The sequence below is a fragment of the Bactrocera dorsalis genome, chromosome 3 (genome assembly GCF_023373825.1).
Source record: "Bactrocera dorsalis isolate Fly_Bdor chromosome 3, ASM2337382v1, whole genome shotgun sequence".
Lineage (NCBI taxonomy): Eukaryota > Metazoa > Arthropoda > Insecta > Diptera > Tephritidae > Bactrocera > Bactrocera dorsalis.
Window position 1 is genome coordinate 77,903,760 of NC_064305.1, and position 15,927 is coordinate 77,919,686.

The 15,927-nt window shown below is 36.1% G+C and overlaps 1 protein-coding gene across 1 annotated transcript in view; it reads left to right on the forward strand.

Annotated features, from left to right (window-relative positions):
* Positions 1–15,927, forward strand: part of LOC115065704 (zinc finger HIT domain-containing protein 1) — a 73,255-nt gene that overhangs the window by 14,178 nt on the left and 43,150 nt on the right. The gene's annotated exons all lie outside the window — the stretch shown is intronic.

Genomic DNA, 15,927 nt, shown 5'->3' on the forward strand with positions numbered 1-15,927 from the left:
ACTCGCGCTCAGCTGGTCGAATGAATGGTGACTTTCAGTAGCTGTTCGATATTCATTCTGTGCGGTTGCATTGGCGGTAATTGCAATAACGGTGCAGTATTTAAATGTTAAAACAAATACGTGTGTAGAAAAACTCAAACAAAACAGTGTCACGGTGTCGCTCATTGTTGACGTGTAAAAAAATCTCAAGTTAATCATTTTAACGCCAATTAATGTGCTTTGCATTACAACAATAAATGTCGCCGGCGTTGCATGCATAGCGGTTGTTTATCATAATATCTACATAAATGTGTGTTTGTATGGCAGTGATTTGTTAGCGAAATTTACGCGGGAATAAATAAATCTTTAATACAGTGTTTTACGAGTTTTGTAATTTTTTTACAAAAATGCATGTACAGTTATCTGCTAAAGGCATACATTGAGTAAGTGTGTGTTTTGTTCTACTTTATGTCAACTTTTTATTAAAAATTTCAAAACAAAAATATAATATGTGTTATTAGTAGGCGCTACTTAGTGTAGTTAAAGTTGAATATAAGTTACAGTTACTTGCCTCTTTATGCTTTCAACAACTTCTGTCGAATTTAATTAGAAACTTTTAATGAAAGCTTCAATGCTAATTTAAATTGACATGTGCCAAAGTGTGCTGAGGCAAAAAAATAAATAAAGAACAAAAAACTAAATAAATATACATATACGCAATATGTAAATAAATAAACATTTGTAAAAAATTTTAAGTGAACTGACAAAATAACCTGCAGCATAAAAACAAATTAATTGAGAAAAAACAATGCTTTCATTATTGAAATGCAAGCTTTAATTGTTTTTATATAGCTATCAATTAAATAAATTGATAAATTGCCAAACAAATTGATTCTAATTGACAGCGATTTTTATTACTTAATATATCCTTAATTGAATAATATATATTTTTAAACATGCATATTTTTCAGTATAAAAAAAAATCAAAAAAAACAAGAAGTTAACTTCGGTATAGAAAGAACTTTTTATTGTTTTTTATCGGTCATTTTGCATGGCAGCTATATGCTATGGTAGTTCGATCTGAACATTATTTTCAATAGACAAATGCTATAAGTTTTTGTCAGTCATTCATGCCCAATTTTGTGAAGATAACTTGTGAAATAACAAAGTTTTCCTTATAAGAGCTGCATTTTGATCGATCAGTTGTATGGCAACTATATGCTATAGTCGGCTGATCTAAAAAATTTACTCAGAAATTGCACTGATAATAATCTGTACCAAATTTTGTGGAGATATCTCGTCAAATACAAAAGTTTTCCATATAAAGACTTGATTTTAATGGAACAGTTTGTGTGACAGCTAAATGCTATGGTGTTTCGATTTCGGCGATCCCTACGTATTAACAACTTCCTGCGGAGAAATAAACTTACATATGTAAAATTTCAGATGGATATCTTAAAATTTGAGGAAACAGTACGGCTTGATTGTCTCAAGTCGTCACGCTGATCATTTATAATTCATATATAAAGGGTGATCCATTTCAAGCTTCCTTACTTTTATTTAAAGAAAAATCACAGAATCTTTAAATTTAATCGGGAATGTTTGTTATCATTCGAAAGTACATTCATTGGCATTTACTTTTTGAAGATTATCTCTTTCAATTGTTGGCCGTGGCGACGTCTCAGATGGTTTATCAGTTGTTTCTAATTTACAATGAGTCGTTCAAGCATTTCGACTGGTAACTGGCATATGACAAGCATGATGTTTTTCTTAAAGACTAAATCGAAGCGGGATTGTTCGCTTAGACTTTAGACTTTACATATCCCCACAGGAAAGAGTGTAACGGTGTAACAACACGTTCTTGGTGGTCAGTCGACCAGCCCAAAACGTGAATTTATCTGCTCACCAAAGTGTCCTCTCAAAAAAATGACTGATTACATATGCGGGCAGTGGGGCAGTGTTTTTGAAACTCAATGTCACCGAGATCACAAGCTTCAATTTCAAGCATAAAATATGTGATTATGGTGACGCGATAACGGTCGCCATTGACGGTTACGTCCAACCTACAAACCACATCACGTTGTTTATTTTTCTCGATGAAATGGCAGCTCTTAAATTTAGCAATTTTGCTTGTTTACACACTTATTGAGCCATAAATGATCCTCAACGCTGAACAAATTTGGCTTGAAATCATCGGATCTTCTTGGAACTTTTGGAACTCTTACAGAAGCTGTATTTTGTATGCTTTCAATTTAAGATCCCGACGTAAAAGTCGTTCCATACATCAGTCCGAGTTGCTACGAAGGGTACCGTATCGGCTCTTCACTGCCTTCGTGTACACTCTCAGCTACGGTTACTATATTTTCTTTACTGTGTGCTGGACGTGGTCTATTTCGTCGAATATTATCCAATAATGAATGCTGGGTCTCAAGGTTGGTGATGATGTTGCGAATAGTAAGCTCAGTAGGCCGATTATGTTGACCATAAGTTTAGCGAAGCGCGCGAAACTCATTCTTTACAGAATGTGAATTTTCGTAATAAAGTTGAACGATTTGTAAACGCTGTCGAGGCGCAAGTCTTCCATAATGAAATGCTTAACAATATTGAATAAAAATAGCATGACAGCTTGACAGCGTGAGTCGTCACGCGTTATCTTGCAAAAAATTCTATTGAAAAAAGTACTTGTTCAGGGTATAATTAATATTATAAACAATTCAATTAAATCTCCCATCAAACACAACTACATAAGCTACATACAAGCCTTAGATTGCGTGCGAAGTACAATAAAAAGGATTAAATTTCACTTAAACACAGTGTCTATCATCTTTTATGGCGGTTCGTAAACTTCGAATTATTTAATAAGAATTAATTACCTTTACCCACAGTTTTATTATCTTCATCCTTAAGAATTTATTTAAGTTAATATTTTTTATAAAAAAAAACATCTATCAGTTACTGCTTTTATTGGCCACTATAAAGCAAGCTTTCATATTGCTGCGTTTCCATTACTTCCATTATTTTTTTGATGAAAGCTGTAACTATGATTCCCTCATACATTTTGTGCCTTGACCTACCCAATGGCTTGAGAATTGCTCTCTTGAATTTTTTATTTCAAATAATCCCACAAAAAGAAGTTAACGAAATCAATTCTAGAGATCTGATCCAGACAATGTCACCGCTTTCTGACAACAGACAATTTGTCTCAGAAAGTGTATAATTTGATTGGCAGTGTGAGGCATTTTCCCGAAACTTGTAAGCAGAAAAATCTTGTCCATCTTCAGACCTCAAATGGCTTATCTGTTATCCAAAGAATGCTATTTTCCTTTTTGTCAAGGGTTTAAAATTATAATCAAATAAGTTTCCCAAAACATAAATAATCAATCCTGACTACTTGAACTATAGTTAGTAAAAGTGAAATTTAGTCATACCGTTATGGTAAAATGGTTGATATTAGATTACTATTCTACTGCGATTTCCACATAGAGGTAACATAGCACACAAAGAAAATTCGAAACAAGAAAATGTCATAAAGCGGACAAAACCTCTTAAGGACAGCGCAGAGCTCACAAGACTTCTTAGGATTCGTTTACTGGCCAAAAGGATCTTGCGACATCGCAAGAAATGATGATAGTCTTTAGTGCCTTCTGGTAGTTACATGCGATTCTCCTGTGGCCTGGCTACCTTGCTAGTCGTATAACGAAGTGATTCGATGTCGTTCATAGCGAGGTTAGGCATCCAGTAAGTGAATTCATGGTTATTGAACTCAAGACGTGTAACACTGCCATTTTATAAGAGTGGATAGTTATAACTCTGGCTATACTGGGTTTGTCTGGAAAGTAATAGGACTGGATTCGGTAGAGGACGTTCCTAGCTAACGAACGAGCGACTGGTCAGTTGTCTCCGAGCACCTGGAGAGTCAGGACAAACATTTTCGCATTTCTGTGAGTGGTGCAAACCGAAAATGCAGCGTTTGTTAGAGCTTAGGTACGCGATTAAATTCTGTGTGAAACTCGGTAAATCTGCGACAGAGACATAGTATGATATGATCAAGCAGGCTTACCCAGATGTTGCTTTAACAAGAAGTGGTGTGTTTCGGTGGCACCAGACCTTTTTGGAGGACCGGGAAGAGGTCGCTGATGTAGACCGTGCTGGGAAACCGTGTGGATTCCGGACTTTTTTTGTTTCCAGGCCAGAAAAGGTCGATGAAAGGAAAGCATTGAGCATTGAGACGACAGAGGGGATCCAAGCAATTGCCAAATATACAATTCCGTAACTTTTGTTAAAACAGCTTTATTTAAAACTGCTTTCAAGGACTAATATATATTACAATCTGACAATTAATGAATTATTACCGAAAAGCAAAAGATAATTTATCGAGTTGACAGCGATTAATCTCGATCATGTCTAAACTTTAATGAATCTGCCAATTTTGAATACCTACCTCAGACACACGTCATATTTGATCAAAAAAAATTTACAAAATCGTCTCACGAGCTCTATGACTCTAAGATTTTACGTTCACTCGTTGTTTTCACATCTTTTTGGCATTTACGGCAGTGGTTTAATTTAGTCAATTAACTAATAGTCTGTTTAGTAAAGTGATATATGTTAATTGACCCATTAGAGTCGCTATAAACTATTCGTTTGTTTTAACTACTGATTAAGTGAGGTTATGTTAGTTCAAATTAAAGAGAAAGTAGCTTGCTAAGAGTTTGATATTCGGAGATCTCGCAGAAGTCTTGTGAAATGGCTGCTTAAAAGCCAAAAATAAATTCAATCAAAACCGCTGAACTTCACTTTAGGTCTCTGCTTGCTATTTTCTTGAACCTTTTTGCTTTCAAGATTCCCGGTTCTTAATCTTTTTTTATGTAATCTAACTAGTCTAACTACAGCTACGCTTAACAATTTTTATTATTTTATTAAAAAAGCTTATAAATTACACAGCTTTTTACAAGCAAACAGTTACTCAAACAAGTGTTCACATGCTTTTACAACAGCGTCATTGTTCCTTATCTGATCTACAAAACACGTGAGTGCAAGGAAATAGGTATGAAGCAATAACAGTTGAAGTATTTTCTAACCTGATTGATATTTATTTATTTTTTTTGTTTAATAGTTGTTAAAGCTAAGCTTTAATAAAATACGCTTCCAACTCATTTGAACAGTTGTTTGGGATCAGTCCCTTTTGAGCACTTGATAGAACAAAGTGAAAAATTTATATAAAGATTTTTCTTATACTTCTTCACCGCCGTACTTGAATAGATCGGCCGGCAATCCACCGGCCCGCCGCTTTGTTACTCTTCAGACAGATAATTGCTATTCGAACTTCTTCATGGTCGGCTAATGGAACGTCTGGTCCATCGTCAAACACAGACGGGTGAGTATCTTCGCTGCAACAAGATAGTGGTTCGAGTCAATGTTAAAACCTCGGAGCGTACTCATGTCTAAAACACTGAAGACGTGTCTTTCGTCTATCACAACATAATCGGCTTCTCAATTAGCAGACAGCCAAGTAACTTGATGAATTTTCCTACGCTGGAACCTAGTACGACAGATAACCATATTTCGCCAGCGAAGTAGATCAGCCTCAACTGATTAAAGCTTCATACCAATTTTCCTGAAATCCTCTTTAGTTTAGTTTAAATGCAGTTCGACGAAACCACCTTGCAAACTTATTAACACTTGTTTGGATGACTATATTTCATTTGTCTACCTGCAGCCTGTTTTTTATTTCGTTCAAAGTTTAAAAGATATCAAAACAATTGAATATTTTTTATGATATTTACATATTTGCTTCTGAATTTGAATGCGCGTACCCTCGACTTATGATACGTAAACATAGTAGTAAAATAAAACTGTAAAATATTTCAACGTGAAATGCACATTGACAAACCACACACGGCCAATTAACGGTGAGGAACGAGTGAAAAACGAATGCGAGAGAAATGTTTTAGCTAGAAAGGCGAAGTGTTGATTTTATTACTGATTTATTGGCGGAACGCAGCTGGAAGTGCTAAGTCAAAAGGAAAAGAAAAAAACATTATATTATTTAATAAATATTTCATGTGTCCATAAAGAATGCGCATATTATAAACAGAAATGGACTGTCAACGGACAACGGCAACGGACGTAAAGCGCAGGTCACACATGCATATGTGTGTGTATGTATGTGTGCCAGGAAGTTTATGGCTTATAAAATATTTATTTAATTATAAATAGTTCGATAATTTATAAGGCGGGCACGGGATTATGATAGAGTGAGGCAAACTGATATTTAAAATTTAAATTTCAGTAAAAAAATGTTCACTGGTAATATGTCATGGGATTTGAAAGACCAGTGAATGAATTTAATTTTAAAATAATGACCTTTCTTCCGGAAGAAGATGAGAAAAATGGCCTTCACATCATCATTGTGTCGTCATTAAAACACTCTCCTCTAAGGAGTCTCACCCTTGGACCTTCTTCTCCTTCATCACCTGCATATAAGTCCAGTTTTTTAACCGTTTTCTGTGTAGTTCTTAAAGTTGTTTCTTGTTTTGAAACATGGTAGGTATAATATTGTCCACATTTAGGGGGCCGACCAAAGTGATCAGCCTACTTCCTAAAATATTCGTTCTCGTATCTGGCTGATCCATTCTTTTATGTTTTCGATTAACCCTCCGTCTATCTATCATGACGTCATTGCTCCTAACCAGCTTACCGTCTTTCCAAAGTATATTTATTTATGCCCTCTTTTGCGGTGGTGACATTTGTTCCTTGTTCTGTCAGCGTCCACATTTCCTTGGGCGTGCTTCCGCTTCGCCTGAACTTGTGCGGTATGTCGATACTAAGCTTAGATCAACTGTGGAATACACTTTTTCACGGCTTTACGTCGGTTATTTTTCCTTAATCAGTCTGTCCATAACTCTGCTTTGTAAGGCAAGACATTCAGTGTGATCTACATTACCAGCTTCTGTTTCTCCTGTGTCGGGCCTCCGACGTTGGCCAACACCCTGATAATTGGAAAGTTATTTTAAGCGTCTTTTCCGCTGTGGGTTGGATTCGTGCCCAGTAGGTAAGCCTGGTGTCTAGTTTTACATCCAGACAATTGACAATCTTTTGTGTGCTTGTAGTCACTGTTGTTGTCCGTATTTCAACTTTAATCGGAATATGCTTCTTTCTTAGCAATACAGCTCAGTTTTTTCGCTGGCAAATTTAAGGTTCCGCGTGTCAAGCTACATTTGGGTTCTAATTACAAACTGGTTTAACTTCCTGCGCTCATCTCGATATCGTCTGGGTAACCGTCAAAGTAAATCCCGTTATTACGAGGCTAAATATACTGACGTAGGTGACGTTTCAGAGATCTGGGACGAGGATTGATCCCTGCGTGGCACCTGAAATGACCTTTTATAATCGTGGTCCTTCAGATGTTGCATTACATTCTTATTTTGCTTGAGATCACTTCATGTTTTCATCCACCTTCCCTTACTTTGCAAAGCAATTTGAGGAATGTACTCAAAACAATCGTGTTTTAAACAGTTGTTAACTGGATCTTATTAGCCTTACACTTACACAGTCGTCGGAGCCAGGCGAAGGAGAAAGTAAAATAAGTGTTTGCGAATCACGACTAGATTGTATTATGTTCTGGAGATCAGATCTTAAAATTTCCGCATTGTCAAGCCTTCACTGCAGACCAGTTAGATATTTCACTGAGCATTTTAGAGTTAGAAATATAGACCCTAAATACCTTTGTTTGCCCTTTGCTTATCTAACACTAAGAAAAAAAAATCAGAGGCGCGTGTTTAACACTCAATGAGCCCTCACGTTTTATATATTTGCACTGCTATATAAATAAATAGCAAAAATAAATATATTCCAGTAAAGGGAGTAAATAACTGATATGTTAAAATATATTGAATTATAACGCAATCAACTCATTTACACTGCTCCTAGAAGTGCTAAGATTATTTACTCTTTATCTAGTAAATTTTGAAAAGCAAACATTAATTAAAAACTTACACCTTATAGCTACGAGAGTAGTTCGATAAATAAGTAACTTTTGAAGATACCACTGTGCTCTCTTAAAAGTAGTTAAAAAAGTCACGTTGACTACAAAAAGATTAAGTGAACTCTACAGAGACTCTGCTGTGTTGTACGGGAGTTTTCTGGAACTAAACTGAACTCTTTGTAGTGACATTTTTCTCTTGTTTAGTAGAAAAATGTTTTTTATTGCACCATCTTCACTTTTCACTCACTTATCAAACAAGCTCTATAGTTTTGTAATATAAATAATCACACGTAAATTTCGCCAGTCACCGCTTTGATCGTGTTTAGCAGATAAATAATGAAAAGTAGTGCTAATTACAAATCTCAAATTTTATAATTAACAACAGTTTAAAGTAACACCTGGTTTGAACATTAGTAAATAAATTGAAACATCGAGAAATTAATATCATAACAGTTAATTGGATAAGTAACACTTTAGTTTAAGTTTAGTGACAGTATAGTTTATGACGGGTGATCCAAGAAGAAGTCAATAGCCTTTTTTTGACAGATCACGCGTGAGTCATGCCAAACTGTCATGTTATCTTTGTTCATTGCGTGATGAGAGTGTACGAAGAGCGTGAGAGTCGACTCGGCGACGTTCGCAGCAATTCGTACTGACGTGTGGAATGACTTGGCGCATTTTACGTCGAGATCTTAAACTGAAAGCGTACAAAATACAGCTTGTGCAAGAACTGAAGCCGCTCACAAGAGCTGGGCTCTTTAAAGTTCCAAGAAGGTTCGACGTTTTCGAGAAAAAAATTGTTTGGCAATGAGGTCTATTTCTGGCTCAATGGGTATGTAAACAAACAAAATTGCCGAATTTGGGACGACAAAAAACCTGAAGAGATTCAATAGCTGTCATTTTACCTACAAAAAAAAAAAAACGGTTTGATATGGTTGGTGGGCCGGTGGAATCATCAGTCGATATTTCTTCCAAAATGATGCCGGAAAGTACATATGTACGTAAGCGTCAATGGCGATCGTTATCGCATTATGCAACGGTGCCACTTTTCTCACATCGCACCAATCAATAGACTTGTTGAGAGAAAACTTCAGTGAGCAGATAATTTCATGTCTTGCGCCAGTCAATTTGCCACCAAGATCGTATGTTATCACACCGTTAGACTTATTCCAGTAGAGGTATGTTAAGTCCAAAGCCTATGCGGAGTAAATGATATTTCAAACAAATTTGCTGATTTTGCTAAGTTGATAGGACTTTCCTTAACTACTAAGCCAAATATGAGCGCGAACTGTCAACCAGTTTGTTTACTGCAGCTGCTTAGGTCGGTACATCTCTGTAGTGTGTGTTGAGTACCGTAAATAGGTCTCTCTGGACATACTTGATCGAGTGAATTCCGATCTGACATGGATTTATGAGTTTGACATCCAAAGAAGTAAGCAATCATCGGGATGGAGGGAAAAAAATGAGCCAAAACTAAAAAAAAAACACCCCAAAACCGCTCAAAAATGAGGGTGATGCTCATTGCTTTTTTCGATATTCGTGGTTTGACGCATTATGAATTTGTTCCGGAAAAACAGAAGGTCAACTAGGAATTCTATTTGGCCGTATTAAGGCGTTTGCATGATACCATCGATTAACCCCCGTATTCACTAAATTTGGCTTCGTGTGAATTTTTCTTGTTCCGTACTCGTACAATGAAGTTGCCGTTACGTGGAACCCGTTTTCAATCGATCGAATAGATAAAACAAAGTTCGCTGAAGGAGTTGAAGGCCATCGCAAAAAGTGCTATGACAAGTGGCGAGAACTGGATTGTTGGCATAAGTGTCTTACATCTGGTGGGGATTGCATTGAAAGCAACAAAATAAATATTGATGAATAATTAAGTATTTTGTGTTGTATTTGCAATTTTCGGGTACTTTTTGTCACAATCTGTAGCTTGGTTAAAATCGCTAAGTATATTGCCATAAATTTTTTCGGAGTAGTTCATTCTTAGTCGAAATTACCAGAAGTGCCCTATTCGTACTAGTTATTTTTCAGACCAGAAGTTATAGTTGCAAACTAGTATAGTTTGGACTAGTTTCTCTATTTCTTTTAAGAACTCTGAGAATTTGCTGTCATAAAATCCGAAAGGATAGGCATTTTCGATTTTTCCTCTCATTCAACCTATCAAATCTGAAAGTTTATAAACAATTAGAAAATTTCCCTACCAAATTTGGCCATAATTGCTTTATCGCTTAAATTCCACAAAAATATTCAACGAACTTATATATATTATAGTTATTATTCCAGCACTGCCATGTAAACACCCACACTCGTAAAAATATTTAATAGCTTTTAATCGAGCAAAGAAGGCACTGTCGACACATTCAATTAACAGTATTTATGACTTAAAATCGGAATTTAAACAAAATTTAAATTTAACCCAAAAATCGAGTGAATAATATTTATGTACGTATTTACGCTTTATTATACGGTATTTACACACACAGTGAGTACTAAAAGTCTGCATACAAGTACACACTTGTGTTTATAAGTTGTCTGCATTGTTGTTGTTGACTCCGGATTATCGGCTTGAATGCAATATTTAATGGTAAACACTGTTTTGAATAAAAACGGAAGATGAAAACATGAAAAATCACTTAAACTAGCATTTAAGTAGCAAGCAATAGCGAACACGCACACACACATTAACATAGGAATATAGTAGGTAAAAAATCAGATATAAAATTATATATTATATTTATATTTAATGTGTGTGCACTTATAGCATGTTCTATTTTAATGCTAATTTATTTGTAAAATTTCTTCTTAATTGCCGGCATATAAATTTGGAGCACTTTCATAAATTGTTTATTTTTGTTTTTGCCAAGAATGTGCCAAACGATTTGCGCAAATATTTCTGTGTATTTTGATGGACTTCTGTCAGTGAACTGATTATCACACTCTGGTTTTGGCTGATTGTCAGTTGCTGTCCACTAAAAGCGCGAAATAAACACACTCGATGACATTGAGGCTCCAGCCGAGGGAAACAACCTGACATTTGTGAAGTCAATATCGTTTGTTTTCAAGGCGATCGCGTCTATAGATTGACTTAAGATTGGTTATTGACTCACCACTCATATTCCTACTATAGTGCCTTGGCTTAGATCTATGTATATTTTATGGAATAAATTCTAATATGAATTTTTTGTTATTTATTTGTGGAAATGATGAAACTGTTCTTAAAAAGATAAACCTAATGAAGCAACAGTTCCCAAGAAAGTCCAGTTCTTCTTTTCACTGAAGAAAGTTCATTTCAATTCTCATAAACCATGTGATCAAATTTTACCCAGACTGTAGGACCCTCAGCTACGTTGGCAATCAACTCTTTTGAGACCTTTACTCGTCGTTTTTTTTTTTGTAAAAGATTCTGGTATTTTGGTGCGATTCTAGGATTGATTCGTTTCGTATCTAAAACATTAAGTCGGTTGATAACAGATGTTGAGTTCCTCAGATATCTTCTCCGTGATAAAGTAGATTCCCCACAACACTTCTGTAACATTGGAAAATTTTTCAAACAACTCGTTGAAATATTTGTGAAGGATATTGTATGGGTTGATGCTTAGGTCCTGCTCAGTGGTGCGGTACGAGTTAGACATAAGGCACCTCTAAGTTGCCGGAGGACTGCAATGTATTTCAAGCAGAAGCCTTTGCCATTGGGAAAGCCGCGGAGCTAGGCTCTAATGTAGAAGCAGGCAACCTCTTAGTGAACATTTTTTTTAGAAATTGCTTTGGAAACTATCGCTAAGAACAAGCTATTTCACTTCTACTGAGGTTCAGATCACGTAGCTATCGATGGCTAAGAAATAGTGGACGAAACTGCAAGGGCGGTGTAGGGTTGTCTTCCAATAACGTGGCCGACATTGGTAAGTCCATGCATTGTCTTTACGGCGATCTGGACAATAGCATGGCAAGGAAGATTGAAATTCAATGGAAGATCTATCAGGAAGCAAAACTGCAAATGTCATGTGCAAAGTATTAGATCAAAGTACACAAAGTTCCTGCTCATACTTGATTTCAGCGGCTGCAGGAACATGATTGAAATACTCACTGGTCACAGAGTGGTATCCAGGAAACTCTACATCTCTTATGCGCTTCCCCTGCACTAGGCAATGCTTCAAGTACTTGTGTATCTGAAATACGCGCGAATCAGCGATATTTTGAAGAACCTCGCTTTGTTGCGAATTGTGGCTGAACGTTCATCCACCGGGGTGAATGCCAGGACTCGACGATGGAGTCTCTCTCCACTGTAGTAAATGCCACAAGGTCCTACTTGTTACACTTCTTGGACAGCGGTGATGTCAGCCTTTACTCTTACGAGGACATCAACCATCTGGGCAACGGCACCTTCCCAATTAAGGGATCGGACATTCCAGGTGCATGCCCTTAAATCGTAATCCTTAAAAAGTTTGCAGTAGTCGTCATCAAAAGGGTCCTAAACCCAGCGCACAACCCAGCAGAGGGATGTTACGCCTTCTCACTTTAGGTCACCTTCAAAGGGATGTTTTTTGGCTATGCAGAAAATTCTTGGTCTAAGACCGAAAATCGTGAGCTTCTTGAGTCACATGTAAAAGAATCGTTTCTGGCCATTCCCATGTGAATGGAATAAGGAGATTGCTTTTATTGATTAAAATTGTAGATTTCAATATTCTTCGGATAAAATCAAAACAAGGAGCTTGGTCAGTCATTTAAAAAAGGAAAGTCTGAACGGTAGTCAAATATATATATAAACTATCGCAATCAAACATTTCAATCCCAATCATGGCTAAATCTGAAAGTCGAATCGGGTACTGCTCGGGTTCATTAGAGACTCCAGTCTTTTACAAGGCTTGCTTAGTTCTTATTGTAAAGGCTTGACTCTCAGAATAACTCGTCGAATGATGTCTGCAATTGTTCTTAGAGGTTTGCACTTTTGTCCTATGTACTTCCTCCCTCCGAGTACATTTATAATATACACTCTCATTAACGAATCCAAAGACATCATACGATCGCATCTCTCATATACGAGTATCAAAATGCGCTCCGAGCATTTTTAGGTGCAAAACGAGCTTTTACTTCGTAAATCATTTATTTGCTCGCATTTGCAGTCATTTCACAAAATGCATTTGAATAAAAATATCATTTAATCCCTTCACCGAAATGCAAATATGCACCAAACAGATACAACAATTTCAATTGTTATTGCATATTTGCCGCTTTAGCGATACGACATTCAAAATAACGATAATATTAAATTAGGTAAATAAACGACAGTTAAATGGACTGTATTGAATTGAGGATTTACGGCGATGTCGAGCTGTCGTTAACAAAAGACGATGAAGTACCCGGCCATAATCCATTTAATTCCGCCAGCTGTATTCGATTTGTCAACGAGTATTAACTCGGCGGGAGAGCACAGAGAGCGCGAGCGGGGCAATGTGGGCGTCGTTTCGGTGATATGAAATTCAATAGTAAATTCGACGGGATTTCAACTAAAAGTGGTTATTGTAAAACTGTGTTCTGACTCATATAGATAAATATTTCAATTCAGTTGAATATTGCATATATTTGCACAGCCCAACATACACTCTCACATCCATATGTACTATACGCTCTCAGGCACCGGTGCAGATATAGGAAAACACGCTGCAGCTGGATAATTTATTTTTCACTCATCGGTTGTAACTTGCCGCTGGTTGTAATTGAAAAGTTTGCGGGCATTTTATCTGAACTATTTGCATATATGTACCAGAGGTAACTTTGTATGCGTATATGTGTGTGTAATAGTGATATATTTACTTCATTGGGTTAAGGAAAATATTGCATTTGCTGCGTGTGACCGATAACTCATTAATTTCCTGGCTGCAAACCATGTAAATCAATATAATTTAAAATTGGTTTCTGTTTTTCTTTTACTCCCCCACATTTAGCTATAAACTTTAGAAAGGCATGGTAATTTTAATAAATTTTTCTTCACTTTATTCTGGCAGATGAAATTTTATTTTCGAATTTATGAAGCCAAAAGGCTTTTAGTTAAGTTGAAAAATGTTTTCCTTATTTTACTGATAAAATATAATAACTCTAAGCTAGTAAGGAGAAAAGTGTATGGTTTTTTAGCTACTCAGACTTCCATTGCGTACAAAGCAAAAAGTTTAGTTTTTCCACTTAAGCAGAGTTTGGTAAACCTAAAAGTTGTTTGTAACGCCGTAAGGGGTTATATGGGTTTCCTCGCTGGAAAAACATTATTTTTTCAATAATTTTTTATAAAAAATAAATTTTATATAAAAAATGAAATATTTTATTAGAATTTTTTATTGTTACAAACTATTAATAAAGAAATTCTGAAATTTTGGAAAAACAATATTTTAAACTCTACCATTGCAACGCCATTTCCGATGATGGAAAAAAGATGCGCTCGCGTTGGCAAGATAACTCCTTACAGGATCATCTAAAGTAAAAAAATGCGTGCTTTAGTTAAAACCTTAACATATAACTTAGATGAAGCAAAAAAAATTGAGAATTGTATTTTTACAAAAAAATTAAAATTTCAGTGAAAATTTTGCGACATCTTTTTTGGAATAGTTGTAATCGAAAAAAATACTTCGTTCAAGTCTTTAAGAATTGTATCTCAAAAAACTCTTTGTGAAATTTCATGAAGATCGGCTGAGTTGCTCTCGAGACATATGTACCTTGTCAACCGATTTCAAAAACAGAGTTTCGAAAAAAACGCGTTTAAAACGGGGCACTTAGCCTAGCTGGCCTCGAGCGCTCAAGTTCTCAAGGCCATATCTCCGAAACTATTACTTGAATCTAGAGCTATTGTAGAATTTAACAACCCATGTAAACCCCATTAATCAAACGTTATATATATTAAACTGATCGTGATAGCAAGACAAATTGAATTTCGAGTCTGTCTGTCTCTCCGTTCGCTTGTCCGTTTCAGCGATAACTTGTCTAAGAGAATTGGCATAGAAATCGGTTTAAAACTTGTACAGAGAGCATTACGTTATTGAAATTTCTATAACATCAATTAATTAACTTAATTGAATCAATTTTTATATATATAGTACAATGCCTTTGAATATTTCAACCACAACCACGTCTACTTCCCATATGACAACGTCTGAAAGTACAGCATAATCTTGAGCTTTGCAATGGATAAACCAAATATCAGTGAACAGAAGAACACTTAATACAGCTAGTACTTCAAATCATTGTCAATTCACATCAGAAAATGGTCGAACTATACCTCTTCAAAAGCCCATATACCGAGTATGAGGAGCGGACTGCTTATACCGAAAATATCAGTTAATTTTCAAGATATCTTAGGCAACTAAGTAGAGAAAGTTTAATGATAATATTATAGTCAAGTGTTAAAAATTAATAAAATGGTCCCTTCACTACAGATGTCCTCTTGGAAGGAATATCACATCTACTCCCCAGTCTAGAAGCTTTAGTGTTGCTGCATAACTGCGCCATACTACTTACAGTAAGGGTACCTAAAGTAATGTCAAGGATCTTCCCTCTATTTCTTGTGACGAAAGTGGAATGCGAATTCTCTACTACATATAATACAATAGTAATAAATTCAAGAAGTGACTCAGACCTCTTGTTCCAGTCCGTTCTACCCCATTCTCTGTGGTGTGCTTTCGCATCACAACCTAGAATAAAGTGGAGCCTGATTCTCCTGCAGTCTTGAAAAATAGGAGAGCCGCTGCAGGAATGAAGTCAGACCCTTCCTTGTCTTTGGCCTGCACTGCGCTCAGATTCTGCGTTAGGAACTCTGAAATAAAAAAATTAACATCGTAACGAACCAAAATACAAGTCCGAAACTAGAGAGATCCCAGACACTTTGTTTGTTTCCGTTTTGAAGTCCTGAACCTCTCTGTAGCCCCATAGTTCCTGGATCAGTAAGATGCCCAGGTCGTTTGAGAGGAACCAGA